The sequence below is a fragment of the Suncus etruscus genome, chromosome 8 (assembly GCF_024139225.1).
Source record: "Suncus etruscus isolate mSunEtr1 chromosome 8, mSunEtr1.pri.cur, whole genome shotgun sequence".
Taxonomy (NCBI): Eukaryota; Metazoa; Chordata; class Mammalia; order Eulipotyphla; family Soricidae; genus Suncus; species Suncus etruscus.
This window is the reverse complement of record NC_064855.1, coordinates 45,048,269-45,054,723: the sequence shown is the minus strand read 5'-3', so window position 1 is coordinate 45,054,723 and position 6,455 is coordinate 45,048,269.

Below are 6,455 nucleotides of genomic sequence, written 5' to 3'. Positions count from 1 at the left end.
CTTAAAAATGAAGTATGAAGGTGTCCTTTATTTCCTAAATCCAAATCCTTTGGTTTGCTTACATTCCATGAGGATCTTCCTACACATGTACCAGTTCACAGCAGTTCTTAGGAGTCTCTGTTTCTCCATGACAAGACAGTGTTCAGAATGGTTTGTCTGGGAAATATGTAAACCCCTTACCACCAAAATCTTCATGCTGTGGAGACTCACGTGGCTCTTGCTACCCAGAACCTGCTCTGGGGAATCTGATTTAAACCCAGAGCAACCCTTCCAGTGGCCAAACAGCAAGGAGACAAATAAGTCCAGAAATAATTTAGGATTTAGAATGGTTTATGTAATAAAATGATAATGTATCATTCTAAATACGCTTCTTCTTGTTCCAATGCCAGTTACCCATTTTCTCCCTTGGTCAAAGTAAGTTATAGCTGATAAATACTTTAATCACTTATTGAATAATTCTTGACTTCAATATGCCTCTAATAGAGATCTGCCATCACAGAGCCACTCAAATATGAGCCCAGAAGAAAAAAATGTGTGGCAACTGCAATGTCTGACACCTACCATCCACTTCCTGTTTATCCTCTCAGACTTGATGAACCTGTATGTGCCACTGCTCAGGGCACAATAGAATCACCAGGATCCTTGCTGAATCTCTTTTTCCTCCAGAGTTTGATAGGAAAAAAATAGCTGCTTTTTTCAAATTTTGAAAGCGCATCAAGACTATCACCTGCCTTGACAAATTGGAAAGGAGCTGAAAGAAAAGCAAGAGAGAACAGAAGCCTAGATTGCAAATCTGCACAAACAGGTTCTTAACATTAAAATCTACACTGAAAGAAGCTTCACTCAAGAGAATTGTCATTCACTAGAATTCCACAACATAAGTAACTCCTACAACTGGAGGGGTTAAGTTGATAAAAGGGTCAAGTCTGATGTCACCATTGATGTATACACATATACATGCACACATATATATGTCATTATTTAGAAATAAATTACTGTTAACTGTAACCCAGACTATAAGCAATTTCATTCACAAGTATGTAAGATAACATAATAAGAGAATGGTGAGTCACTCAAAGAGTCGGGGAAGGCCTGGCTGCCCAGCCTTGCATCTAGCTGACCCCTGTTCAATCCCCAAAACATGTATGATCCTCTGAGCTCTACCATAAACCCTGAGCACCACTGGACGTGTCCCCCAGCCCCAAAACAAAAAGAACCCATAATTGTCTTAAAAGGGATACACTCAGGGCTTAGATCTATTTCATTGTTTCCTAGCAATGAAAGGGTATGAAAGAATGGATGAGGTGGAGGTCCAGAAAAAGAAAGGGAAATGCTCTTTTCTACCTAGATAACCTCAGGGTAGGGGGAGATGGCAGAGCAACAAACTGGCCAGATAAAACGTGGTGGGTGGATTGAATCCTGACCATGTCCAGTTCAGAAGTTATTTCATGTCAGGGTTCAGAAGTTATTTCAGCAGTAGGTTTCTGCAGGGAGTATAACCATAGAGTTTGTAGAGCATATGCTGACACTGGCAAGGCTAGCAAGGGCACCCATGTAGTGGAAGAAAGAGCAACCGCCCACATCTGGATCAGCAGGGTGTTCCCTGGGCTCCATACTTTACAAGCAGCCAGAGGCCTCACCCAGGGCATTTAGATATAATTAGCACAAAAGTACTGGAAAGAAGATTGAATAATTTATACTGTAACTACCCACCATCAGCTCTTCCAGAGAACAACTTCAAGTCTTTTTATTCCACCATGTAAAACTGTGAATGGTCATTTTCTTCTAGAAATAGACATAATTTCATGAGAAATGTATCCAAACTAATAAAGCCTTGTTGCTGAGTTCCAAGTCTCTACTGGATGAACCAATTACATGAATTACACGGGGGAGTCATTTAGAATAGATCCCGTTGATAAGCACTCTTCATGAAAAGGGCCTGAAGTGACATTTCACAAAGACTATCTTGGGCCGCCAGGCCCTCACTGACTCTGAGTGACTCACCATTTTCTACTTATGAATGGGATTTTTTATAGTCTGGGTTACAGTTAACAGTAATTTATTTCTATATAATGACATATATGTATCTGTGCATGTATGTGTGTATACATCAGTGGTGACATCAGACTTGACCCCTTTATCAAAGCAGCATTAATGCCACTTTTTGGTGCTCTAGATGCCCTGAGCTTTCATAAAATCACTTAATTCATAGTAATTAAAACCCACTATGTGACAGATACTAGCTGACACTAAAAGTACTAGAATAAAAATGTCAATTCTTGACTTTAGGAAACTTAGAATTTGGTGAGGAATATAATACTAACTAATCTACCATGCAAATAAGAGCATTATGGACAGGAAGGCACAGCAAAGACCACCCCTGAAGGAATACACTGTTTTAGGCAGGATGGGCTTGATTATAGCAGACAAAGTGCATTTTCTAATGAATAGTTAGCCTACCGAAGGTATAATTCTTGCCAATAAAGCTATTGCAAAAGAAATGTTTCTGCTTTGTTGTTTCTTTTTTTTTTTTTTTTTTTTTTTTTGGTTTTTGGTTTTTGGGCCACATCCAGCGTTGCTCAGGGGTTACTCCTGGCTGTCTGCTCAGAAATAGCTCCTGGCAGGCACGGGGGACCATATGGGACACCGGGATTTGAACCAACCACCTTTGGTCCTGGATCGGCTGCTTGCAAGGCAAACGCCGCTGTGCTATTTTTCCGGGACCCTGCTTTGTTATCTATGCATAGGAACAAGAACAGGTAGACTGAGGTAGACTTCCCTTGTGTAAGAGATGGCCTTTGGTGCTATATCAGGCTTCTTCAAAGTAAGATTGAAAACTGTGTTCCCGGCCAAGATAAAAGGCTTAAAACTATTCTCCTAAATTAGGATGATGGCTAATCTTTTTGAGCCCGGGGTGCCCAAACTGCCCCCAAAATGCCTGGTCCTCCCAATGGCCAGCCCGGCCCTGTTGCCAGGTGAGCTGTAAAACAGATGCTGGCACACTCGCCTCCCTCCAAGCCGCATATCTTAATTGTAGACCTTCCTTTGTGCCAGCTGCAAGGCCTTCTCTTGCCACCGCTGGCATGCGTGCCATAGGTTCGCCATCGAGGTAAGACTTCCTCTACTCTTCTCAATCTAATATTTCATCTCCCCCCCCACACACACACACACACTGCAATTGGACTACCATCATTGAAGAGTACCTTGTTCTAGTCTAAACTGAGGTCATGAATTATTTTTGGCAATGCCTAGAACAAGACAGATCCCTAATAAATGTATGCTGGACAATTCAAATAAGTGTAATGACTATTCAAATGTCACTTCTGCACTGAAATTTGTTAGGAATCCTTAATATTCACTGAATAAAATCTAGTGGTTACATAAGTGCTTCCCTATATAGGTATAATTTTCCTTCTTCCCTTATCTTCTCAGATTCTCTTTGTCAAGCTTTATTAGTTTGGTAGAGCTGCCATAATAAAGTGCCACAAACTGGAAAACTTAAATAACAGAATATAGTTTTTCACAGTTCTGGAGACTCTAAATTAGCATCAGAGATTCAGCAGTATAGATTCTTCTGAAGTTTTATTTTAGTTTGCAGGTGGGTGTCTTCTCTCCTATGTATTGTTGTAAGTTCATCATCTCTCTTTGTCTGTCTGGATCCAGATCTCATTCTTTTAAAGACACCAGTCCTACTGAATCAATGCCCACTCTAACTTCATTTTAACTTGATTATCTCTTTTAAGATGCCTATGTCCAAACATAGTTCCATCCTATGTATGTGTATATGTATATGTATGTATATGTATATCCTATATATGTACATATACATTTATGTATATGTTCCATCATATAGTATAGGAGACTATAATTTCAGCACAAGAATTTGAGAACACACATTTAATACATATAAAAGGTATGTCTAATGACATTTTTATTTTGCTTTTACACCTCTTCATCTTGTTCCCATCCCCTGAGACACCATATATTTTTGAAGAGCCATAGAAATATTTTTGTAGTATTTAACTCTTTTTACTTTATACTATATTTTCATATATGATATTTGATATAATGCACACGGGTGAAGTCATCCAATAACCCAATGTCCTTTCCCTTTAAACTTATTTCACTTTGATAATTCCCTTCAATTCCTTCTATTTTTATGCAAAAAGCTATTTTCATTTTTTATAGCTAAATACTATTCCACTGCATAAATATTTGTCTAAAATCTATCAAAAATAATTCAGTAGATTTCATATTATCATTATTGTAAAAAAATGCTACAATAAACATTAGAGTCTGTATAATTGAGTGCCAATATGACAATAATTTAATATATTCTTCAGATAATAACCCAAAATAGGATTTCTGGATCACATGATCCTGAATCTATCTTTAGATTTTAAGCACATTTCATAGTTAACCAAATGGTGGCACCAATGTACATTCACGCAATTTACATTCACACACTCGGTACACAGGAGTTCTTTTTTCCATACCATCTATAACACTTGCTATTGTTCTGTTTTTGTTTTGGTAACAGAGATTGCACCTACTCTCATGTAGGCAAGGAATATTTTTCACCACATCCCCAGCACAATGCTTCTGAAGTAAGCTATTCTCATATATGTGAAATTATAAGTTGTGAACTTAATTTGCATTTCCTGATGACCAATGATAATGAGCATTTTTCTTTTTTTATATATTTTATTTAAACACCTTGATTACATACATGATTGTGTTTGGGTTTCAGTCATGTAAAGAACACCATCCATCACCACTGCAACGTTCCCATCACCAATGTCCCAAGTCTCCCTCCTCCCCACCCAACCCCCGCCTGTACTCTAGACAGGCTTTTCGTTTCCCTCATACATCTCATTATTAGGACAGTTCAAAATGTAGTTATTTCTCTAACTAAACTCATCACTCTTTGTGGTGAGCTTCCTGAGGTGAGCTGGAACTTCCAGCTCTTTTCTCTTTTGTGTCTGAAAATTATTGTTGCAAGAATGTCTTTCATTTTTCTTAAAACCCATAGATGAGTGAGACCATTCTGCGTTTTTCTCTATCTCTCTGACTTATTTCACTCAGCATAACAGATTCCGTGTACATCCATGTATAGGAAAATTTTATGACTTCATCTCTCCTGACAGCTGCGTAATATTCCATTGTGTATCTGTACCATAGTTACTTTAGCCATTCGTCTGTTGAAGGGTATCTTGGTTGTTTTCAGAGTCTTGCTATGGTAAATAGTGCTGCAATGAATATAGGTGTAAGGAAGGGATTTTTGTATTGTATTTTTGTGTTCCTAGGGTATATTCCTAGGAGTGATATAGCTGGATCGTATGGGAGCTCGATTTCCAGTTTTTAGAGGAGTCTCCATATCGCTTTCCAGAAAGGTTGAACTAGACGGCATTCCCACCAGCAGTGGATAAGAGTTCCTTTCTCTCCACATCCCTGCCAACACGGTTTATTCTCATTCTTTGTGATGTGTGCCATTCTCAGTGGTGTGAGGTGGTACCTCATAGTTGTTTAGATTTGCATCTAATTTGATAATTAGTGATGTGGAGCCTTTTTTCATGTGTCTTTTGGCCATTTGTATTTCTTCTTTGTCAACGTGTCTGTTCATTTCTTCTCCCCATTTTTTGATGGGATTAGATATTTTTTCTTGTAAATTTCTGTTAGTGCCTTGTATATTTTGGAGATTAGCCCCTTATCTGATGGGTATTGGGTGAATAGTTTCTCCCACTGAGTGGGTGGCTCTTGTATCCTGGGTGATATTTCTTTTGAGGTGCAGAAGCTTCTCAGCTTAATATATTCCCATCTGTTAATATCTGCTTTCGCTTGCTTGGAAAGTGCAGTTTCCTCTTTGAAGATGCCTGTAGTCTCAATGTCCGGGAGTGTTTTGCCTACATGCTGTTCTATATATCTTATGGTTCAGGTCTGATATCGAGGTTTTTAATCCATTTGGATTTTACCTTCATACATGATGTTAGCTGGGGATCTAATTTTAATTTTTTGCAAGTGGCTAGCCAGTTGTGCCAACACCACTTGTTGAAGAGGCTTTCTTTGCTCCATTTAGGATTTCTTGCTCTTTTATCAAAAATTAGGTGATTGTATGTCTGGGGAACATCTTCTGAGTATTCAAGCATATTCCACTGATCTGAGGGCCTGTCCTTAGTCCAATACCATGCTGTTTTGATAAATATTGCTTTGTAGAAAAGTTTAAAGTTGGTGAAAGTAATTTCTCCCATATTCTTTTTCCCAATGATTACTTTAGTTATTCGAGGGTGTTTATTGTTCCAAATGAATTTCAAAATTGCCTGATCCACTTCTTTGAAGAATGTCATAGGTATCTTTAGAGGGATCGCATTAAATCTGTATAATGCCTTGGAGAGTATTGCAATTTTGATGATGTTAATCCTGCCGATCCATGAGCAGGGTATGTGTTTCCATTTCCT